Source organism: Pelophylax lessonae (genome assembly GCF_965119305.1).
Source record: "Pelophylax lessonae genome assembly, chromosome: 4".
Classification (NCBI taxonomy): Eukaryota; Metazoa; Chordata; class Amphibia; order Anura; family Ranidae; genus Pelophylax; species Pelophylax lessonae.
In genome coordinates, this window is record NC_138771.1 from 469,498,133 (window position 1) to 469,523,416 (window position 25,284).

Genomic DNA, 25,284 nt, shown 5'->3' on the forward strand with positions numbered 1-25,284 from the left:
TGTTGCAGCTCCAGAGCCCAAAACTTTAAACCAAGAGAGAATTGAGCTGAGGACAGGGGAGGACTTGATGAGGGTAAGAAGGGCCTTTCCCCCTAGACTGTTATTATTAAGATATGCTGGGAAGGTGTTCCCAATGGGGCTTTTCCACTGCATGGAACCGAACGGTTCGGCTCACTTTTGTGCTTTTCCACTGCTGGTACCGCATGGCGCGGTGTAGGAACGGTTTGGTACGGTACGGCGGTGCTTTTCTACTACATGGAACCGAACGGTACGGCTCTCTAAAACAGTACCACCTTGATTGTGGTTCCAAGAGGTACCATACCGGTACCATATCCCACAATCCTTTGCATGCAGTCACTACTAGCCACTGATTGGTCAGACAATCCTGGTTATCCCACCCACTTAACTTTAGTACTACTTTAGTGGAAAAGCAAACTATACCAAACCGTACCGAACCGTTCCAACACTGTACCATGCGGTACCAGCAGTGGAAAAGCAAACCGGGCCAAGCAGGGCCGAGTAGAGCCCAGCCGGTACTTGCAGTGGAAAAGTGCCATAAATGGAGATATTTCACTTTTGGAGCACTACCTGCTCCCTGTTCAGATCTGGGAACACAGCTTCTAACATAAGGAATTCTTCCCCCACCAACCTTCTTCTCAGCTCTGAAATGTTATATGACTGCACATCCTTCCCAGCAAGGAGTATTATCTCCAAGGGTTAGAAAGGCTGGATTCATCTCTTTTTCATGGATAGTGTAGGACCCACTGATAATGGGGTACTTTGACGCAGTAGTGGGCTTGAGCACGATATGGCCATATGGTGGGACCAAATCCCCATTTTTATTTATGGATTGTCTTCAGATTTGGTAGTAATTTCTTTTGCATTTGCGCGCTATTCTTTTTTAAATATATGACTGCATACATCCCAAATGTCCTGACCATCCCGGGATTTGATTTAAAGCCCCGGTGTCCCACGAGTCCAGGGCTAAATCCAGGATCCCAGTATCAGACAAATTTCCAGCAATCAGCTCTATTAATGCTTCTTAAATGGGCACGCTAGAGTGGGCACCTGGCATCCCTACCCCTCATCTCTTGCCCTACACACTCACTATGGCAGCCCTCATCTCTCCTTGACGGCAGCCTGTATAATAACTTACTGCAGACTGACTGAACCTCCTCGGCTCTAAGGATTTCAAGTACACAGGCCAAGAGGAGGAGCCGGGGAGGAGTTGCACACAGCTATACGTCAACCTGTTTGATCATAGGTCAATGCAAGAGGGGAGAAGACAATGACTAGGAAGAGGAAGAAAACAGTGACTGGGAAAAGGAAAAAAAAATGTTACTGGGAAGAGGGAGAGGACAGTGACTGGAAAGAAAGAGAACACAGTGCCTGGGAAGGGGAGAACACAGTGGTTGGGAAAGGAGTGTAGGTCACAGGTAACAAAGTTAAATGCAAGGAGTGATTTGAGGGGAGAATATGTGCTGGGGGGTGCTTTGGAAGGGGAGAGAAATTGTGCTAGAAGAGGGGGTTGGATGTAAAGTCTGACCTCCCTTAACCCCCTCCCAGTATATATCCTCCTACCCCCCCTAAAGAGATGCCAGCTGCCATAGAGGGGCCATCATGGCGTCTGGGAACCCCACAAGAGATCCTGCCTTGGTGCCCGCACTAAGGCACGCCTGACAGGCAGGTTAGTGGAGCAAGGTGCCAGAAGCTGTTCTGGCATTTGGCTCTGGGACTCAGCCCAGATTTGAGGGATAATGGAATTTTGATCAAATCCCAGAAGAAACGTTTATGCCAGGATGAGGGGAGGGGTAAGATTTGTGTTAGAAGTAGGGAGAGTATTAGTGCTAGGAGGGGGGATTTGGGGGAAAGAGGATTGTGCTGGGGGTGTTTGCTCTGGGATGAGTTGTGCTGGGAGGGGTGATGTTTGAAGAAGATTTGTGCTGGAAGGGGGGATTTGGGGGAGAGGATTTGTGCTAAAAGTGGGGAAAGGATTTACGCTGGGAGGGGGAGGATTTGTGCCAGGAGGGGGATGGGGGGGTATTTGTGCTCGAAGAAAATTTTTCTGAGAGGAGAAATTTAGGGGGGGGGGGGGATTTGTAACACTGGGAGGGAGTTTTACTTCCTCTTTAAGCCTTTCCCACTGTTAACAATTTGGTCACACCCACTTTTCACTTTTTGCCGTGGCACGCATACTGCCTCCCTGAAGTGTTCCTCACTCTCAAGTTAAAACTTTGGGAGGTATGTGACTGATTGCCACAAGGAAGTTTCTTTAGCTCATTGAAAGTCCCTACCATGAAATGGCTAGTTTGGTTGTGTTTGCCCCTCAGGACACAGGATTCCCAGTCCTCGCCTTTCTGAGCGGGAGACCAGGAGAAGGGCAGAACTAGGGTTGCACTAGTGGGCAGGGGTGGGGTTGAATGGTGGGCAATGAGAAGTACTAAAAAGGTGTCTCCACATAGAAAGGGGGACTGCACCTGTAGTTATTACTAATATAGTTTTGCTCCTGGGCTTATGAAGTTAAGGGGCCCAAACCTGGCTGCTCCTCTCCTTTTTCCAACTGTATGTATACTTTACAATAACTCCAGAATAAAATCACAATTTATTTATCTTTCATGTCCCTTCTTACTTCTCCCGTCTGCTGTCTGAACTTCTCGCAGGCATATAAGGACTGCAAAATGTGAAATGCAAAATTCATGATCACATAATTTATTATTTTCAAAAGAACTCTGAATCTGCCTCCTCGCCAGTCTCATTGTGGGAGGCAAATGGGGCGACTCGAAGAGGAAACATAAGAGTTTAGCCTCAGTTCTGAAAAGAGAAGGAAAATAATTCTCCTGCTAGCTAGCAGAGCGTGAGAAACAGCTTCAGAATCCAAATGCACCAATTCTCTAAAAAAGCAAGCAAACGTACTCAAAGTAGAGCCAAATCTATTTATTTGAACAACAACTCTGCTTCTACTTTTCTGCAAATTAACCTATCCTAGTGACAACGCACAAGTTAGAGTAAAGCTGAGAACTTTTTTTTTTGTTTTGGATAGAGTGCGGAAGTATCAAAACCTATGTGGGGTTTACACCGCTATCTAGGTCCTCATTTAAAGAGATTTGCCTTCACTTCCTGTCCTTCTTACAACACTTACACCTCATTAGAGAGATTTACCTTCACTTCCTGTCCTTTTTACAATGCTTACACCTCATTCGAGAGATTTACCTTCACTTCCTGTCCTTCTTACAACACTTTCATCTCATTAGAGAGATTTACCGTCACTTCCTGTCCTTCTTACAACACTTGCACCTCATTAGAGACATTAACCTTCACCTCCTTTCCTTCTTACAACACTTACACCTCATTAGAGAGATTTACCTTCACGTCCTGTCCTTCTTACAACACTTACACCTCATTAGAGGGATTTATCTTCACTTCCTGTCCTTATTACAACACTTACGCCTCATTAGAGAGATTTACTGTCACTCCCTGCCCTTCTTACAACACTTAAACCTCATTAAAGAGATTTACCTTTACTCCCTGTCCTTCTTAGAACACTTTCATCTCATTAGAGAGATTTACCTTCACTTCCTGCCCTTCTTACAACACTTACACCTCATTAGAGAGATTTAACTTTACTCCCTGTCCTTCTTACAACACTTGCACCTCATTAGAGAGATTTACCTTCACCTCCTGTCCTTCTTACAACACTTACACCTCATTAGGGAGATTTACCTTCACTTCCTGTCCTTCTTACAACACTTACACCTCATTAGAGAGATTTTCCTTCACTTCCTGTCCTTCATACAACACTTACACCTTATTAGAGAGATTTACCTTCACCTCCTGTCCTTCTTAGAACACTTTCATCTCATTAGAGAGATTTACCTTCACGTCCTGTCCTTCTTACAACACTTACACCTCATTAGAGATATTTTCCTTCACTTCCTGTCCTTCATACAACACTTACACCTTATTAGAGAGATTTACCTTCACTCCCTGTCCTTCTTAGAACACTTTCATCTCATTAGAGAGATTTACCTTCACTTCCTGCCCTTCTTACAACACTTACACCTCATTAGAGAGATTTAACTTTACTCCCTGTCCTTCTTACAACACTTGCACCTCATTAGAGAGATTTACCTTCACCTCCTGTCCTTCTTACAACACTTACACCTCATTAGGGAGATTTACCTTCATTTCCTGTCCTTCTTACAACACTTGCCCCTCATTAGAGAGATTTATCTTCACTTCCTGTCCTTATTACACTTACACCGCATTAGAGAGATTTACCTTCATTTCCTGTCCTTCTTACAACACTTGCACCTCATTAGAGAGATTTATCTTCACTTCCTGTCATTACACTTACACCGCATTAGAGAGATTTACCTTCACTTCCTATCCTTGCTATAACACTTACACCTCATTAGAGAGATTTACCTTTACTTCCTATCCTTGCTACAACACTTACACCTCATTAGAGAGAGTCTCTTCCTGTCCTTCTTCCAACACTTACACCTCATTAGCGATATTTACTGTCACTTCCTGTCATTCTTACAACACATCTCAATAGAGCTGGGCGGCACAGTGGTGTAGTGGTTAGCACTTTCACCTAGCAGCAAGAGGGTCGCTGGTTCGAATCCCAACCACAACACTACCTGCCTGGAGTTTGCATGCTCTCCCTGTGCCTGTGTGGGTTTCCCCCGGGCACTCCAGTTTCCTCCCACACTCCAAAGACATGCTGGTAGGTTAATTGGATTCTGTATAAAAATTGCCCCTACTATGTATGCATGAATGTGAGTTAGGGACCTTAGATTGTAAGCTCCTTGAGGGTAGGGAGCGGTTAAGGTGGTTAAGGAGCATCATCTGAAAGTAAAAAAAAAAAATTGCTGATAATTTAAAAAAAATCTGCAAAAAAATGGCGTGGGGTCCCCCCCAAAATCCAAAACCAGACCCTTACCTGAGCATGTAGCCTGGCAGGTCAGAAAAGGGAGGGGGCGAGCGAGAGCCCTCCCCCTCCTGAACCATACCAGTCCACATGCCCTCAACATGGGGGGTTTGCCTTGGGGCAGGGGAGACACCGCCACTCGTGACGTCATTGACCCCGAATGCCCCTGGCTGACAACGTCACAAGGAGGTGGGGGTCACCTTGTGTTGTCACTGAGTGGCCCGCCCTTAGTTATTTAAGAACTGTCAGATGGCAGAGCTGGCAGACAGCAGGAGCCTTTAGCAGGAGCAGACCTTTTTTTTTTTTTTGGGGGGGTCGGCAATGTTGTCGGGCGTCGTGATTGACGATGGATCTACACCGGGTGGCATTTTTATTTTTAAAATGAAGGACTTGTCAGAAACTGTCTAATGTCTTTTTTTACACTACACATGGAGGACCCCCCAACCACTGGCCAGGGTTGTGGAGATGAGGCCCTTGTCCCTATCAACATGGGTACAAGGTGCTTTGAGGGGTGGGCGATGCCCCAAAGCACCACCACAATGTTGAGGGCATGTGGCCTGCTATGGTTTAAGGGGGGGGGGGGGCTCTCGCTAGTCCCCTCCCTTTCCTGACGTCTCAGGCTGCATGCTCCGATAAGGGTCTAATAGGGATTTTGGGAGGACCCCACGCCATTTTTTTTTTTTTTAAATTGGTGTGGGGGTTCCCTTCAAAATTCATACTAGACCCAAAGGGCCTGGTATGGATTGGGGGGGTCATGCTTTTTTTTCACAATTTTTTAACTGCCAGCAATTGTTATTTTTTACTTTCAGCTGTCAGCGGGGATGACTCTTTGGTTGTTAAGGACATGGCAGCTGCCCACTCCTCAACAATAAGGTTGTTATGGATGCCAGTGGCTGCCGGTTCCTTCAATATCACATGTCGGGACCACAACTTATTTACTGCATGCGTTTTTTTTTTTTTTTTTGTGAATTGACTTTCACTCATTTTAATGCGGTATTTACCGAGCATTTTTGCTTTATGCTGTAAATACTGCATAAAGCAGTAGTGAATTGACATTTTCAGGATCGCATTCGGTATTTGGGAAAACACCTAAATACAGCATGTGATCTGGTTCTGTGAATGGAGCCCATTGTAGACTAATAACAGTGGAGTGACAACGCAAATATAGCCTAACCGCACTGTTGAATAAAACCTATTTTATTTGAACACAGATTTTATTAGCACTTTTTTGCTTGTTCTGTATAGAAAACACACAAACACCTATTATTTCTGTATGACATTTAGAATTTTTTCTAAGATCGATAAACCATTCCCCATCAGACATGTTACAGTTTTTAGTCCATGATTGTCTCCCGATAATGAAACAAGCACTCAGTAATTATGCAAAGCGCGTAAGGCGGAGATCTAATTTAGCCCAGTGTGGATTATCTTGTACCACTCTTATTAGATTTAATCCGACCACTTCATAAATCATGACATTCACCTAGGAGGCAGAGAGTAATAGGACTTTTCTGTACTTTCAGCAGATGAACCAGACACAAGAGAGAACAACTGAACAATGGCAGAGAAGCAGCATCTGGAAAAGATAATTTTCAAATCATAAAATAATGTTAAAACCGTATTATTATAATGCTGGCTTCTAAACAGACAGTTGTAGCCTTTTTAATGTTCTTCTAGGTATACATAAAAACTGTAAATAGCTCTATAAATGTGTGTTAAAGCAGTTTAAACCCTAAAAAAAAACAAAAAAAAAACATATATTGTTCCTTTAAAGCACGATATACAGCATAGTGCTCGTGCAGTGTCATTTGTCCCATTCTATGCTGTAAAATACCTGGTTGATCCTGCCTGTTCCTGTGTCCCCCTGTGTGTGCTCACCACAGTAATCATGGCTGCTGATCCATGATACCGTGGTCAGTTTACGTGCCTCCATCATCCCGCTGCTCTCCTCTATCCCCTGCCTGTCAGCTGTTGAGTAGTCAGCGATGTGAGAGCCGATCTACTCCCCAGTCCCACCCCTCTCCTCCTACTGCTATTCTGTGTAAAGTCACTTTGCCTGTTTACTAAAATCCTGTTATAGGAAGCTATGTTGCAGTTTCTTTTTTTTTTCTTTAATTATGCAGCTCAATACCTTATTATGTGCCGCTGTATGGTCACATGCCCTCCTGCAGCTCTCCTCCCGTCTGATGTCAGAAGGGAATCCCAGCCCTTTCCGCTGTAGTCCTCAACTTGGGGAAGGAGAGAGGTGGGAGGTCACGTGACTGCACAGCAGTGCTCTAAAACAAAGTATTGAGCTGCATAATTTATTAATTTCAAAAAAAAACAAAGACACTGTGCAACATAGCTTCCTATAACAGAGGGGATTCTAGGAATTAGGAACAGTGACTCTACAACCACTTTAAATAGCATAAACATTTGCTACGCATGTTAAAGCCGTGTTCCAGCCTCTAGCCTCCCCCTCCAAAAATTAAAAGTCAGAAGCTACACGTACTGTAGCTGCTGACTTTTAATATTAGGACACTTACCTGTCCTGGAGTCCAGCAATGTCAGCACCGCAGCCGATGTTTGCATCGGCTGTCGGGTGCTGCTGCTGCCATTGCCGGTGAGGGAACCCCGCAGTGAAGCCTTACGGCTTCATGGGCGAGTCCCTAATGCGCATGCGCGAAGCGCACTGCGCATTCGGATTGGCTTGGAGGCAGGGGGAAAGAGGAGGGGGCCAAACTTCCAAGGGACAGCGCAGAGGCGCCATCTCCCGGAAGTGGAGAAGGGCACCTGTCAAAAAGAGGTACCTGTTCCCCCCTCCCCCCTGAAAGGTGCCAAATGTGGCACCGGAGGGGGGGGGGGAGCAAATGAGCAGAAGTTTCCTGTGTTCACAAATATATGAAACAGATTAGCCCCTGCTGAAGCCTCTAACTTTGTCACTTGCTACAAAGTTATGATGTAAATTCTAATTACTGGTGGAAATAAATTAAAGTAAATGCTTCATTCTGCCTGCAGCAGACAGACTGAGGTCATCATCTCAGCCAGAGCAAAGGCACCATACTAGAGCTCAACAACTGCTTTTTAATGATTCTGAGCTCTTCTGACAAAAAAAATACTGATGCTTTATGTTGTGACATGTGAGAAATTTATCCATGCAGAATAACTGAAAGGTCCACTAATGTATGCAAAATCTTACTTCATTATATAATATGCAGGGCTATATTTCCCTCACTGCTGTCTGTATACAGAGAATGCTTTATCGGTCTTAACCTAGTTTATAATAAATAGAGTTGTGTAAATAATAATAAATATGGTGTATAATAGTATAATAATAAATTGTGTAAATAGAGTTTTATCACATGACTGTATATCTGCTAATTTTGTAAAAAAAAACAAATGTGTGGTCAATAACTGCACAATGTAAAGTTGTCTGTTTCCCTCTGCCACCTATAGGCACAAGCCTAGTGTGCCTAATAATAAATTTGGCCCTGAAAGTATGTTATATTATACTGTAGGTATATGGCACAGACATATTTGCTCAATATATATGCAGGCTCGATTTCCTGCTTGGCACCTCTGCAAAATAGTGTTGTTTTCAAGATCCTCTGTTGCTACTAAAGACAAAAGACTCTACATTCTCTAATGACATGGAACAACCAAAGTGCTTTACACCCTTCAAGCACAGAGAATGATGACATTGACAGATTATGGCAAAAAAAAAAAAAAAAGCGGAACTACACTGCATTTGAGCACCACAAACCAAAAATGCTATTTAACCACTTTCTGCCCACTCTATAGCCGAAAGACAGCTACAGTGCAGGCTTAGTTTGCAGATAGGCATCCATGGACATCTTTCCGACTCAGCTGATCACAGCTCGGGTTAAAGGACCAACCACAGCGGCCCTTTACCAAGTGATCAGCTGTGTCCAATGACAACTGATCACAGGATGTAAACACAAGCTGGTTTTTGGCTTTTCTTTCCGCGCAATGACAGCACGAGGAGAGAAGAAAGCCGATAACTGGCTTGTGTTAAAGGGAAATCGGCACTGATTATCAGTGCAGTCCCACCAGTGCTGCCAATCAGTGCCCAGCAGTGTAACCAGTCAGTGCCACCTATCAGTGCCCATCAGTGCTGCCAATCAGTGCCTCCTGTTCATTAGTGTCACCTATCAGTGCATCCTATCAGTGCCGCCTACCAGTTCCTATCAGTGCCGCCTATCAATGACCATTAGTGCCACCTATCAGTGCCCATCAGTACCACCTATCTGTGCCACCTCTCAGTGTCCTTCCGTGCCACCTTTCAGTGCCCATTAGTGCCACCAATCAGTGCTGCCTATCAGTGCCCATCAGAGTAGCCTATCAGTGCTTCCTCATTAGTGCCCACCAGTGCCACCTCATCAATGCCCATTAGGGCAGCCTATCAGTGTGCAGCCTCATCAGCGCACATCATTAAAGAAGAACAATTACCTGTTTGCAAAATTTATGAACAAACTATGAAAAATGTTTGTTTTTTTTTTCCCTCAAATTGTTGGGTTTATTTGTTTGTTTAGCAAAAAATAAAAAAAACTTATTGCAATTCAACACTACAAAAAGAAAGTTCTATTTGTGTGAAAAAAAATGATAAAAATTTCACATGGATACATGACCACTCAATCGTCTTTCAAAGTATGAGCGTGCTGAAAGCTTTAAATTGACCTGGGCAAGAAGGGGGTAAAAGTGCCCAGTAGGCAAGTGGTTAATAAATGTTAAAGTCATTGTAAACTTACCCTTATAATTTGTACCTATAGGTAAGCCTATAATAAGGCTTACCGTAAATATTTACATTGCATGCAGCCGATGACATCGGCACAAGTGCTCTGAATGAATGGCCGCTCGTGCCGTTTCTTCAGAGCCCTGTGCCGTGACCAGTGGCTCCCGCGCGCATGCGTGGATGTGACGTCATGCAGCTCCAGCCAGTAGTACAGTCGAAGTCGGCGGACCAGAAAGGAAGACGGGCGAAGATGGATGCGGCCTCTAGCAGGGACGACGCGGGCAAATCTGCTCAATTTGAACTACAAAAACAGCTCCAGAACTTTTTGGAGCTTCAGGTGTTTGCCTTCAGGCCACTTGGAATGGAGATGTAAACCATCTCCATAAAGTATAATTAATTTTTTTCTCCAGCTTTTTCGAGCCTCGAGCCTAAAGCTACAAAACACTGAGGTGTGAATGGGGCCTTACACTGTAGATAAATAATTTCCTTCTTACAACATATTGCACATAAAACAGTAGGTAGCACAGTCAAGCATGTAAGTGCATATAACATATCACACAAGTAGATAGCTCCCTTGAAGTCCCACCTTTACATTATTTGTAGCTAAATCATTTCTTTCTTACTACACACATTTTACCAATGGGTAGCACAGACAGGAGCGTAAGTGCGTATAATGCGTCACACAAGAAGATGGCACAATAGGCTGAAAAGCAGTCTGTGAAGGTCATTGAAACTCATTATTATGTGGGAGTATAGTTGCTCCACTGTCATGTATAATGCAGAACTTTCTGCCGATTCTTTGAAAGATTCATTGAAACCCACAAGATACAATCTCTCCATACTTTCAAAACACTCCACATAGCTCCATATGTAATAATTTGTCAGCCAGGCTTATTTCTTATGAGTGACACGCAAAGAGCTGATATACTACAGAAGAAAACAAACCAACAGGGGTTAGCTATACTGGCAAAGAATGTATTAATAAGTAATAGTTTAACCTCAGGCCATTTACAATTTACTGTGAGCATATTATAGTTCTTGCTAAAAGATATGCTAAAATTAATTAGAAGAGTGACCTTCATCATCTTCTGGTTACTTATCTCTTATAAATACCAAGGACATACAGTAAGCCATTTACCTTTTTGGGGGAAAACTGTTTTTTGGTTCCATTACTAACTCCTATGTTGAAAGACCCTCTTTTCATGGCATGCTGAAGGCAAAAGTGCTTTCTTCCTATTTTTTAGGGTCAACTGCACCTAACATCAATTTTTTATGATGACCCAATGATCAAATTTTCTTGCAGTAGTTTTGACACCCTATCCCACAAGATGATGATGAAAGTGTCGCTGCCAGTTGGCTGGACTTTAAGTTTTGGTAGGTGCCATAAGGTTGATTCACTTACTGGGTTGTATATATCTTGAAAACCTATTGGTCAGACTTCCTTGTATTAGTTAGTGTTGTAACCCACTCCCTAAAGGTCATAATGAAGGTGTCACTGCCTCCTAGTTGGGCTTTCTGGTTTGATAGTTGCCATTACTTTGATTCACCCAAAAGGTTTTTATTAGATTTTGAAGACCCAAGTGTGGGATTTTCTTGCAGTAGCTGGTGCCACAGACTCTTAGTTGGTCTTCCGAATTTATTTGAGTTCATTCTACATCAGGCATGTCCAACCTGCGGGCCGAGGGCCGCATGCGGCCCAGAACTGCAGGCAATGTGGCCCACTGCCCTCTGAAAATTTATTTTTTGCTGGGGGGGAAGGAAGTCGGGTCGGGGGCACGGCCACAGCAGCTTCCAACTAACGGTAGGCAGAGGCTGAGGGGAGGGGAGGGGGGGGGGGAGGCGAGCAAGTGCAGTGTTTCTGACTCCTACCACCATGACCACTTCAAATCACTGAAGTGGCCATGGTGGTTAGAGTGTTCCTTTAATATCTCTCAGAAGAAGTAAACCTCTGTAAACTGATTCCATTTAATTTGATTATCCTCTAGTTGTGTTAAATTAGTGCGGGGGGCGCGGCGGCATTTTATTACATGCCTTAACCATAGTATATATTATATATGCGGCCCGAGAAAATTTCTCTACACTCAATGTGGCCCAGAGAGGCCAAAAGGTTGGACCCAAGTTCTACATTATGGAGGAAACTCTGGAAAACTGTGCAACCATAATTTATACTTTAACCACTTGAAGACCAGGCATTTCCTAGCACTTTATGTGAAAACATATATATATATATTTGCTAGAAAATTACTTCGAACCCTTAAACATTATATATTTTTTAAAGCAAAGGCCCTAGAAAATAAATTGGTGGGATTTGAAATTTGTTATGTCACATTCAAATACAATTTTAGGGAAAAAAATACACTTTAAAATTTGAATGCAAAAAAACGCAAAACATACATTTTTTGTAAAATTTAAAAGATGATGTCACGCTGAGTAAATAGAGACCAAACATGTCAAGCTGTAAAACTGCGCACGCCTGCGAAGCGGTGACAATTGACGTAAGTTTTACTCTCCATAGGCGATGCCTTAAAAGCCTGTACAGTTAACAAATTTATATTTACAGAGGAGGTATAGTGCCAGAATTATTGCCCATGATCTGATGTTACCGACGACACCTCCCATGTGTGGGGCGCTCGCTGTTTGCCTTTTGCGTGCTAGCGCGGGGGAAGAGGCACTTCACTTTTTTTTTTAATTATTATTAATACATTTTTTTCTTTTTTTTTATTATTATTATTCTTTTTTTTTTTTTTACACTGTTGCTTTACATTTTTTTTATCACTTTTTTTTTGCTGTCACAAGGAATGTAAACATCCTTGTGACAGCACTAGGCATGTGACAGCTACTCTTTATGGAGGAATCTGGGGTCAATAAGACCCCAAATCCCTCCTTCGCACTTAAAAGCATTCAAAATGCCACAATCTGCACTTTTGAATACTTTAGATTAAAAAAAAAAATGGTGCGGTTGATAGCCAGGTAAACTGGAATTGATGTCATGTAATCGCTTTCAGGTCACCATATAGGAGACCTGGTCAAAGCCATTGTATGGGTCTCCATGCTTGCTGTTAGTTTGATCTCCAGGTGGGACGGGAAACCTCGAGAGAGCCGTGGAAGGCGGTGGGAGGAGGTCCCCTCCCACTGCTTGTAATAGCAATCGAGGGGCTACTAACAACTCCGATTGCTATACGTAGGGTTTAAAAAACGGTACAGGGGTAAGGCCTACAGCTGCAGGCATCATCCCGGTACAACCACCTGAAGTCAACATGATTTGACGGCAAGTGGTTGAAATCTATGTAAGCCAAAACTTTTTTCCTTTTTTTTTTAGTTTTGGATAGATCGTGAATGAGTTAGGATGAGCAAAATTAGGAGTTTTCACTGTCCTGAAATTTCAGTGAAAATTGAGAGTCATTGGGGATGATGAAAAAAACATAGTTTTTCAGTGATAATGGGAATTAAATGGCTGATGGTTACAGAAGCTGATTTCAGCTATTTTAGGTCTGTTCTCCAGCAAATAAATGGCTCCTCATTTATCCTAATTATTTTGTTATTTCACAGAAAGAAAAAACAGACGGTAGAAAAAAGTGATATAAAAAAATTCAAATGGCAGTACACAGTTAATGAATAAATATAAAAAAGGAAAAACAACGGAGAACACTAGGGTATGGTTCACACTAGAATTGCACACGAACATGGTATGCATGTCTGTGAGTTCCCTTGCAGTGTGATTTTCAGCCTATTTGTTTGACTGGGCTGAAATTGCTCTGGATCACACACAAAAAAACTCCATGCACTGTTTTTAAAAATGTGCCGCACCAAATCGCATGGTACTGTGGTGCCAGGTGATCTTGTAACAACAAACAGTCACAAAACAATCTCCTGCGCTTGGAAAAGTGCCCACTCCAGATGAGTATGCTATGTCTCCATCTTGGTTCTATGTGGATAATAAAGGTCTTGCTGCCCTCAAAGAATTGGGAAGTCTGAAACACTGAAACCATACAAAAGAAACACAGGGCACACTACCTAGAGCATTATCCTAAGACGAATAGTTTACTGAATAAAAAAGTGGTAAGTATTATACTCACAAAATTGGCTGTTGTTAACCACTTCCCGCCCGCCCTATTGGCGATTGACGTCGGGAAAGTGGTTGCATCATACTGACCGGACGTCATATGTCAGTGCCGCCTATCAGTGCCCATTAGTGTCACCTATCAGTGCTCATCAGTGCCGCCTATCAGTGCCCGTCAATGCCGCCTATCAGTGCCAACCAATGCTGTATATCTGTGCTACCTATCAGTGCCACATATCAGTGCCTATCAGTGCCGCCTATCAGTGCCGCCTATCAGTGCCACCCCATCAGTGCCAACCCATCAGTGCCTCCTCATCAGTGCCTGTCAGTGCAGTCACATCAGTGCTCATCAGTGCAGGAAAAAAACTATTTATTTACAAAATTGTATAACATAAACAAAAAAACTTTTTTTTTTCAAACTTTTAGGTCTTTTTTTTATTTGTTTAGCAAAAAAGAAAAAACCTTGCGGTGATCAAATACCACCGAAAGAAAGCTCTATTTGTGGGGGGGAAATTACATAAATTTGGTTTAGGTACAGTGTCGCATGACCGCGCAATTGTCATTCAAAATGCAACAGCGCTAAAAGGAGAAAATTGGCCTGGGCAGGAAGGGGGTGAAAGTGCCCTGTATTGAAGTGGTTTAAAGCACATCATAAATTCCAGCATAATTCCATCCATGGTAAAACAACCCACAAGACAGAAATTTGAGGTCCAATGGGCTGACGCATTTCAAGGGTTAACCTCTTCTTCAGAGCCACCAGGTGAAACGTACTGCGTTTGGGGTGCCGTTAACAATGTATTGGCACCCACAGCAGATCTGAAAGGCAGTGCGTTTTTAACGGAACACGCTTTTCCCGCACTGCATTCTTTAGGAACTAAATGAGGTACACTAAAGCACCTTAAATACATATCTTCTATAGCGGCTTGCTATGGGGGGCACTCAACGAAGGCCCAAAGTGCCGGCGGGGGACCCAAGAAGAGGAGCATCGGGCTGCTCTGTGCAAAACCACTGCACAAAGCAGGTAAGTATGACATGTTTGTTATTTTTTTTTCAAATAAAAATGTTTCATTTACAATTACTTTAAGTCTACCTAATAACTTCCTGTGATTGTATGGTGACAAGGCTGCACTGCTCCTGAATTCAGAGCAGAGTTGCCACTCTCCGGTGGGCTGTTCCTGCTTTCACTAAAGTGGGATGAATAAATGTTGCAGGGGGCGTGACTATCAGCCTTGTCACTGATATTTACAAGCCTGTAGCCTGCTAATCAGCACCTGGCCACACCTAGTCCTGCCCACTTCTTTCTGGATTGACAGCAATGCCTGTGTTTTGGAAACCCTCCTACTGTGAGCTGATCAGTTGGTCCCTCCTACTAGAGTTGATCAGTGTCTGGGGGAGGTAGCTTGTGAGACACAAATGAATGAGGAATTGGCTTTGTCAAGGAAGGTAAGTTACACTGAACAAAATTATAAACGCAACACTTTTGTTTTTGCCCCCATTTTTCATGTGCTGAACTCAAATCTGGCTAAATCTGTGTTAGTGAGCACTTTGCTGAGATAATCCATCCACCTCACAGGTGTGGCATATCAAGATGCTGATTAGACAGCATGGTTATTGCACAGGTGTGCCTTAGGCTGGCCACAATAAATGCATTCTAAGATGTGCAGTTTTACTGTATTGGGGGGGTCCAGGGGGGTCCGAAAACCAGTCAGTATCTGGTGTGACCACTATTTGCCTCAGGCAGTGCAACACATCTCCTTCGCATAGAGTTGATCAGGTTGTTTATTGTGACCAGTGGAATGTTGGTCCACTTCAATGGCTGTGCGAAGTTGCTGGATATTGGCAGGACCTTGAACACGCTATCGTATACGCCGACAAAGAGCATCCCAAACATTCTCAATGGGTGTCATGTCCGGTGAGTATGCTGGCCATGCAAGAACTGGGATGTTTTCAGCTTCCAGGAATTGTGTACAGATCCTTGCAACATGGGGCCATGCATTATCATGCTGCAACATGAGGTGATGGTTGTGGATTAATGGCACAACAATGGGCCTCAGGATCTCGTCACGGTATCTCTGTGCATTCAAAATGCCATCAACAAAATGCACCTCTCCAAGGTGCCAGACGCCATTGAATGTAAGCATTTGCTCACTCAAGCTGGTTACGATGACGAACTGCATTCAGGTCAAGACCCTGATGAGGTCGATGAGCATGCAGATGAGCTTCCCTGTGATGGAATCTAACAGGTTGTACAGAAATTCTTTGGTTATGCAAATCGAGTGTTGCAGCAGCTGTCTGGGTGGCTGATCTCAGACGATCTTGGAGGTGAAGATGCTGGATGTGGAGGTCCTGGGCTGGTGTGGTTATACACGTGTTCTGCGGTTGTGAGGCCAGTAGGATGTACTGCCAAATTCTCTGAAACGCCGTTGGAGACGGCTTATGGTAGAGAAATGAACATTCAATTCACAGGCAACCGCTCTGGTGGACATTCCTGCAGTCAGCATGGCAATTGCGCGCTCCCTCAAAACGTGCGACTTCTGTGGCATTGGGCTGTGTGATAAAACTGCACATTTTAGAGTGGCCTTTATTGTGGCCAGCCTAAGGCACACCTGTGCAATAATCATGCTGTCTAATCAGCATCTTGATATGCCACACCTGTGAGGTGGATGGATTATCTCGGCAAAGGAGAAGTGCTCACTAACACAGATTTGTGACCAATATTTGAGAGAAATAGGTTTTTTGTGTACATAGAAAAAGTCTTAGATCTTTGAGTTCAGCTCATGAAAAATGGGGGCAAAAACAAAAGTGTTGCATTTATAATTTTGTTTAGTGTAAGTGTTTTGTTTATTTTATGGGGCTTGTGCATCACATAATAACTGGATTTTGGACTTTTTTAAGACTTCAGTAGGTTATTTTTCTGTATCACACAGCAGTGTCCAGCAACATGGGCAGCAGAGAGGAGGGTGAATATTATATTCTTTACAGGTAACAAGTTTTTTTCAGTTTAGAGTTACAGACAGGGCATCATCAATGCATTCTAATTTCTCTCCTGGCCAGGTAATAAGCACAAACACAGGAGTTAGTGTGAAAATTACAGATCCTTCTCACCCACAGCAGCTGCACATTTATATGCTATAAAAAAAAAAAGGTTTTGCCACGTGTCAGAAATGCCAACATATAACACTCCTCGTCCAGCCTGACAATCCCTCTTATCCCTGACGCACCTTAGGCAACACTGCACCAGTTCATTTTTGGCATGCTGACACCCATTTTAATTCTGACGTTCAATTTTTGTAAAAGCTTGTTCCCAGTGTATGGCACAAGTTAATAGATGGCACGCAAACATATGTGATGTTTGGCCGATATCCCAGGAAGGGTAGGCTGCATCTGTCACTTTATGCTGGAATAAGCAGTGGTTTATGTCCTTGAACACAAATTATGCTGCTGGGCCAGAAAAGCCTTCTATGCATGGAAGGCAGTGGTGGGCAGTCAGTTTGATCTCGGGGCCCCCAATGTCTTTTAATTGCTGCATATGAAATTATTTCTAATTTTATTCCTCTTATTTATACAGCTCTGGCATACACAGAACTGCCGCCCAGTGGATGTTTCCCGAAACCATACTCTGCAAACTCTAAAGCTCTTGTGGTGGTGAAATCCCAAAGGGGCAGCAGAGTCTGAGCTGTAGCTGGCACCAACCATCACTCAGTGGCCCAAATAGCTTAGAATCAGATCATGTACTGTCTGCATTCTAATGATGGGTTAAACATCAAATAAACCTCTTGACCATGTCTACATGCTTATTGTATTGAAGCACTGATGCCACACATAGTGCAGAGGCAGCACAAAGGCTTAGTGCTTGGCACTCCTACCTTTCAGCACAAGCGTTCAAACTCCAACTAGGAAAATACTTGCACGGAGTTTGCATGTTCTTCTTGTGCTTACTTGGGTTTCCTCCCACACGCCAAAGACATGCTGGTAGGTTAATTGTCTCCTGCTCTAATGCTTGTGAATGTATGCATGTGAGATAGGGACCTTAGACTGTAAGCTCTTTAAGACCAGGCACTGATGTGAGCGTTTAATATGTAAAGCACTGCAAGAAATTGTTTGTGCTATATACACTCGCTGGCCACTTTATAAGGTTCACCTTGTTAGTACTGGTTTGGACCCCCTTTTGCCTTTAGAAATGCCTTAATTCTTCGTGGTTTAGATTCAACAAGGTGTTGGAAACATTCCTCAGAGATTTTAACATGGTAGCTTTACGAGGTTGCTGCAGATGTGTCGGCTGCACATCCATGATGCAAATCTCTTGTTTCACCACATCCCAAAGGTATTGGATTGAGATCTGGTGGTTGTGGAGGCCATTGGAGTACAGTAAACTCATTGTTACATTCAAGAAACCAGTTTGAGATGATTTGAGCTTTGTGATATGATGCATTATACTGCTGAAAGGAGCCATCAGAAGATGGGTACACTGTAGTCATAAAGGGATGGACATGGTCAGCAACAACAGTAGGCCGTGGTGTTTAAACGATGCTCAATTGGTATTAAGGAGCCCAAAGTGGGCCAAGAAAATATCCCTCAACACCATTACACCACCAGCCTGAGCTGTTGATAAAAGGAGGATGGATCCATGCTTTTATGTTGTTGACGCCAAATTCTGACGCTACGATTTGATTGTTGTAGCTGGAAGCAAGACTCATTAGTCCAGGCAACATTTTTCCAATCTTCTATTGTCCAATTTTGGTGAGTCTATGCAAATTGTATACTCAGTTTCCTGTTCTTAGCTGACAGGAGTGGCACCCAGTGTGGTCTACTGCTACTGTAGCCCATCCGATTTAAGGTTCGATGCGTTGTGCGTTAAGAGATGGTATTCTGCATACCTTGGTTGTAACTACTGTTTATTAGAGTTACTGTTGCCTTTCTATCATCTGGAACCAGTCTGCCCATTAAATGGACACACAAAGCTTTAGCTCGGCTCGAGTTCCCTCATAGCAAGCTGCTCGACTCGAGAAGAGGAGGATCCGGGCTGCTCTGTGCAAAACCAACTGCACAGAGGAGGTAAGTATAACATGTTTGGTTTTTAAAGAAAAAAGAGACTTTACAATCACTTTAAGTGGTTAAACTGACCTCATTTACAGACCGAAGTTCATCCCTTTGATCTAAGAGCCCATTCAGACAGGGGCGAAACGACTTGCTGGGGCGACCTGTGAAGTCGCGGTGCACAGACCTCGGCGCGACATGCATGGACTTCATATAATTGAAGTCAATGCAAGTCGCCTCCAGGTCACCCCAAAGTAGTACAGGACCCTTTTTCTAAGTCGGAGCGACTTGTGTCGCTCCTATTAGAACGGGTACTGTGCTAATCAATGGCAGCCAACCGACCGCGACTTGTCAGCCGACCAAGTCGCCTGACAAGTCGCGCTAGTGTGAATGGACCCTTAGTGCCGGTTCACACTGCCACGACCACTAAAGTCGCGTCGCTTCCAGCGCGACTTTGGCGCGACTTAGCGCGAGGCGACTTTTTATTTGGCCAATCACAATATGATGTGTTGTGACCTAATTTACTTTTCCTGTTTTTTTTTTTACATATTACAAAAAAGTATGGCAGACCAATGTACAGATAACGTTTATGGTGGAGATGTAGGAGTGGCTGAACTGTGGAATGTCTAGCTTGATGCTAGAAAGAATGCTAATTGAGGTCACTCACATTGAAGGAAAAACATCTTTTGTCTGTCTGTCCAGAAACTTAAAAAAAAAACTTAAAAAAAAAAAAAAAAAGAGCATTTTTCATATCATTTTTAAGAAGCACAAGCCTCCAAAGACGCCCAAAAAATGCCCTATAAATGCCTGCAAGAAAATAAGCCAGCCGGAGAGAAGCCGCATTACTGAAATTATAAGAAAAATGCTATTTTTTGGGGGGTTCTGGACATGCTACAGAGCTGAAACTTGACAGGTACATTTTAAGACCCCCCCAGACACTAAATACAAAAATATACATGCCTGACTAAAAAAATGCCCGATAAATGCCTGCAAGAAAAAAAGACAGCTGGAAAGACACTGCATTAGTTTTCTACTAAAATTATAAGAAAGATGCTGTTTTTTGGGGGTTCTGGACATGCTACAGAGCTGAAACTTGACAGGTACACTTTTTAGACCCCCCAGACACTAAATACAAAAAAAGACATGCCTGCCTAAAAAAATGCCCGATAAATGCCTGCAAGAAAAAAAGCCAGCTGGAGAGAAGCCGCATTACTGAAATTATAAGAAAAATGCTATTTTTTGGGGGGTTCTGGACATGCTACAGAGCTGAAACTTGACAGGTACATTTTTTAGACCCCCCAGACACTAAATTCAAAAAAATACATGCCTGACTAAAAAAATGCTCGATAAATGCCTGCAAGAAAAACGGCCAGGTTGACAGAAGACATATTCATGTTTTAATAAAAATTATGCTCTTTTCTTGTTCAATACCATTTTTTTGGAAAGTCGGATGACAAGTCGGATCACAAGTTGCTTCAATTAAGATAAGGAGGCGACTCCCATTGAAGTATATGGGACAGGTCGGATCACTGGTCGCCTCAAAGTAGTACCGGACCCTTTTCTGAAGTCGGAGCGACTTCAGTAGTGGCAATTAAGACGGGACTGATTGAATTACATTGCTTTGGTTATGTCAAGCGACCTGGGGCGACACAAGTCGCCTCGTGAGTCGCCCTAGTGTGAATGGGCACTAAAAGAACCAAAAAATACATTGTTTACTGTTATCACTCAGCGCTGAGCAATGTTGATAAACATTTTCCAGAGGCTCTTTTCCTTTTTTGACAGCTGTGAGTGAGCAGAGAACGTGTCTGCACTGTATGAATCGTGGAAATGCTGGATTAAGATTGTGAGGGGGGTTGAATCGAGATTGCGATTTCTTAACGATGCATCGTGCAGCTGATTTTTTTTTTTACCCTCTATCAATCTTCAGCAGTTTAGCCCCAGTGCATGAGACTCCGGGTGGAAGGCGAATGCACACTGTCCAGTCTGCTACCGGCAGCCTGTAAAATTCTATAAGAGGCTGACAGCTGCTGCACCTAGTACCGCTCCGTGTGCCGTCCAGCCACAGCAGCTGTCAGCCTTCCATAGAGTTTATAGGCTGCCGGCAGCGGGGCTAAACAGTATGCATGTGCCTTCCACCCACACCTAAATGCCGAATTCTCATGCACCGATGGCTAAATACCCTATGTGCATGAGGCGTATATGACAAGTCAACTCATTTCCTGAATCAATCGTTGTATGGCTGATTTAATACTAGGTATGTGTCCTTACATTCTCTCTTACACCTTGTCTGCAATATTTTGTGTCTGCAGATGTCTATATATTTTTCTGGCAAGGTTCTATTTTTTTTTTTTTGTGAGATTTAGAACAGATTCAAATGTTAATTCAACGAGAGTATTATCTTATAACATTGTATGAGGTCTGAATGCTGTCACTCAGTGTGTGAGTCATTGCTGCAGGCAGAGACGTCTTCCAATCTCCCCCACACACCTCCTCTCACTTCATTCTTCTCACTGTCCACCTCAGTGTTCCTTCTGTATAACTTCAAGTCATCTGCATTAAAAAACCCGCTGCCTGCCCTTACCACATACGCATACTGAATAAAGGTGATTTAAAGGGGTACCATAACTTATTTCCAGTATGCCGTTACGGTAATTGTAAATTAAAGGGCCAATCCACCTAAACGTGATATGTGAGGTATAGGTGAAGCTTGCTGTGTTGAGTCATCCCGTGGCTTCTTTTATACTTTGGATACGTCAACAACGAGATCTCCCTGCCATGTAATCCTAAATGTAACCTCCTGGGCTCAGGTGCGGTGCCTAATTTAACCGCTTAAAGACTACCCGCCGCAGTTATACGTCAGGCGCGCCTGCAGCTAGAGGGCGAGCGCGCGCCGCCGGCGACACGCTCCTGCCCCCACTCGTCAGGGGGGATCCAGATGCACAAGGCAGGCGGCTCTGCTTGCCGCCTGACACCCACGATTGCTTCCCGCTAAGAGAGAGGGACGGGCAGCTGTTGTAAACACAGCTGACCATTCTTCTCCCTGGAATGATCATAGTTACATAGTTAGTGAGGTTGATAAAAGACATCAGTCCATCCAGTTCAACCTATGATGTGTGTGTTTGCTGTTAACCATACATTGTATACCCCTGTATGTTGTGGTCTTTAAGGTGCCCATCTAATAGTTTTTTGAAACGATCTATGCTCCCTGCTGATACGACTGTTTGCGGAAGAGAATTCCACATCCTTACTGCTCTGACAGTAAAGAACCCCCTACGTACTTATACTACGTATAAGACGCCACGTGTCTTCTTGTATTCCCTTTCTCTGAATAGTTTGTTCCCTATGCTAGGGTCGCCAGTACAGTTTTTGTACATTGATATCATATCCCCCCTCAATCATCTCTTCTCCAGAGAGAATAAGTTCAGTGCTTGTAGTCTTTCCTCATAGCTGATGTCCTCCATTCCCCTAATTATTTTTGTTGCCCTTCTCTGGGCTCTTTCCAGTTCCAGCACATCCTTCCTGAGGACCGGTGCCCAGAACTGGACAGCATACTCCAGATGTGGCCGGACCAGAGTCTTGTAAAGAGGGAGAATAATCTCTTTATACTCTGGAGTGAATCCCCTTTTTTATACATCCCAGTATTCTGTTGGCTTTGCTTGCAGCAGCTTGGCATTGCATGCCACTGCCAAGCCTGTTGTCTACCAGTACCCCCAGGTCCTTTTCCATCTTAGATTCACCCAGAGGTTCCCCCCCTAGTGAGTAGCTTGCTTTCTGGTTTCTGGCACCCAAGTGCATTACTTTACATTTTTCAACATTAAACCTCATCTGCCATGTAGTTGCCCACCCCGTTATTTTGTTCAGGTCCGCTTGCAAGGTTTCCACATCATGCATGGAAGATATTGGCATGCTTAGTTTAGTATCATCCGCAAATACTGAGATTGAACTAGATATCCCCTCCTCTAGATCATTTATGAATAAATTAAACAGGATTGGCCCCAGGACAGAACCTTGGGGGACCCCACTTTCCACACCCGCCCAATCCGAGTACTCCCCATTAATCACCACCCTTTCCACTCACCCCTGGAGCCATTTCTCTATCCAGGTACTCACCTTATGGTCCATACCTACCTTTCTTAGTTTGAACAGTAAGCGTTTGTGGGGAACTGTGTCAAAGGCCTTTGCAAAGTCCCGATACACCGCATCCACAGGATTACCTTTATCTAGGTGGCAGCTCACTTCATCATAGAAGGTTAATAGATTGGTTTGGCAAGAACGATTTTTCATGAATCCATGCTGATTACTACTAATAATACCATTTTCATTACAAAAGTCTTGTATGTGGTCCCTTAACATCCCCTCCAAAATCTTGCAGACTACTGATGTTAGGCTGACCGGCCTATAGTTACTCGGGATATATCTCAGCCCTTTTTTAAATATTGGTACCACGTTGGCTTTTTTCCAATCAGCTGGCACCATAGAGCTCCTGTGGTCCTGCTAAATAGGATCACAGGTCTCCGTGATCATTTCACAAGCCACGCCACCCCACAGTTAGAAACACACCCCTAGGTACACATTTAACCCCTTGATCACTTGCTGTGTTAACCCCTTCCCTGCCAGAGTCATTATTACAGTAACAGTGCATATTTTTAGCACTGATTACTGTAGTAATGTCACTGGTCCCCTCAAAAGTGTTAAAAATGTCAGTTAGGGGTCCAATCTGTCCGCGGCAATTTCGCAGTCCCGCAAAAAACGCAGATCGCCGCCATTACTAGTAAAAAAATCTGAATTTTTGTAAAATCTTACCGTAAAATTCCTTTCTCTGAGTCCTCTGACAGTCGCCACCCAATCATACAGTCTTCACCTCTTATCCACAGGAGCAAGCTAGGCATAAGACTTGTTAAAAACAAAGTAATTTACATAGACACACCTGTAGGGGGCTGTCCCACTGGTCAAATACCCCCCTGCTATCAGCATTCCCAACTCAGTTTGGTAGCAAGCAGTTAAAGTCCAAAAAACCCCAAAAGAGGGGCGGGGGCGGCGACTGTCAGAGGACTCAGAGAAAGGAATTTTATGGTAAGATTTTACAAAAATTCAGTTTTCTCTTACGTCCTCTGACAGTCGCCGCCCACTCATACCGTCTTCAACAATGGGATGTCCCGAAGCAGTGTAGACATGAGGGGTGGGAAGCGCAACCGTCACAAAGGCAACGCAGCACCCAAGTCAGAGAAAGGAACCTTATCTGAACAGAAAGGTAAATCCTCTGGGTAACAGAAAAGCTCAACTGGAGCAAAAAACCCAGGAAAGCAAATAAACATGGGTGAACAACCCCCAACAGCCAGGGACCTGCAAAACTAGGGCCCCCTTAAGGCCCTGCCGCACACAGAACTTTGCGGCCAAAGAAGGCATCTGCTGATGCCAGAACATCAAGTTTGTAAATTTGGAAAAGGTGTGCACGGACGACCAAGTCGCTGCCTTGCACACCTGGGCCACTGAAGCCTGATGTCGGAAAGCCCATGACGCACTCACCGCTCCTTAATCGAATAGGCCTGCACAATTGTCTATCTGATCCATCTAGAAATGGTTGCCGCAGACGCAGCCATACCCTTCCGAGGTCCCTCAGGAAGGACAAAAAGAGAATCCGATTTTCAGAAGGATTCAGTGGACGACAGGTAGACCCTGAGCGCCCGGACTACATCCAAGGAATGCAAAGCAAACTCCTTAGAATGCCTAGGATTTGCACACAGCGAAGGTAAGACAATATCCTCGTTAAGGTGAAAATCAGAAACCACCTTAGGAAGGAAAGATTGGTTAGATCGCAAGACCACCTTATCCCTATGAACCACCAGGTAAGGGGAACGGCAAGACAAGGCCGCCAACTCCGACACTCTGCGAGCAGATGTGATTGCCACCAGAAAGGCAACCTTTCTCGTCAGCAGAGGCAGAGAAATTTCCCTGATGTTGTCAAAGGGAGGACGTTGCAAAACGGACAGGACCAAGTTCAAGTCCCAAGGAGGTAAAGGTGCTCTCCGAGGAGGAGCCAAATAACGCACTCCTTGAATAAAGGTGCGTATCAATGAATTAGACGCCAAGGGGCGCTGAAAAAGGATTGCCAGTGCAGATAACTGGCCCTTAATAGTGGTCAGCGCAAGATGCTGGTCCACACCAGATTAGAGGAAGGCTAACACCCTTGCCACCGAAAAGGAGCGAGGATGGACGCCCCTGGATTCACACCAGGCAAAATAAGCCTTCCAGGTATGGTAATAAATCTTACCGGACGAGGCCTTCCTAGCCATGAGCAGGATAGGAATGACCGCCGACGAGAGACCCCGATCTCTCAAGACCTGGCTTTCCACAGCCACGCCGTTAAAGCCAGAGATGTATAGTAACGAAGTAGAACTACTTAAGTACTGTACTTAAGTACCGAAATGCGGTATCTGTACTTTCCTAGAGTAGAATTTTTTTCTCCTACTTCTACTTTTACTTCACTACATTTTTTCGATGATTTCGATACTTCTACTCAAG

At 43.9% G+C, this 25,284-nt stretch overlaps 1 protein-coding gene across 7 annotated transcripts in view; it reads right to left on the bottom strand.

Moving 5' to 3' along the window:
• Positions 1-25,284, bottom strand: part of ANKS1B (ankyrin repeat and sterile alpha motif domain containing 1B) — a 287,292-nt gene that overhangs the window by 139,699 nt on the left and 122,309 nt on the right. For 3 of the 7 annotated variants that reach the window (XM_082256759.1, XM_082256758.1, XM_082256754.1), the window contains exon 1: positions 6,417-6,505. The exons of the other annotated variants lie outside the window; for them this stretch is intronic. The gene's annotated coding sequence lies outside the window, so the exon portion shown is untranslated. Of the gene's footprint in view, positions 1-6,416; positions 6,506-25,284 lie in introns of those variants that run through there. 7 annotated transcript variants of the gene reach the window in all.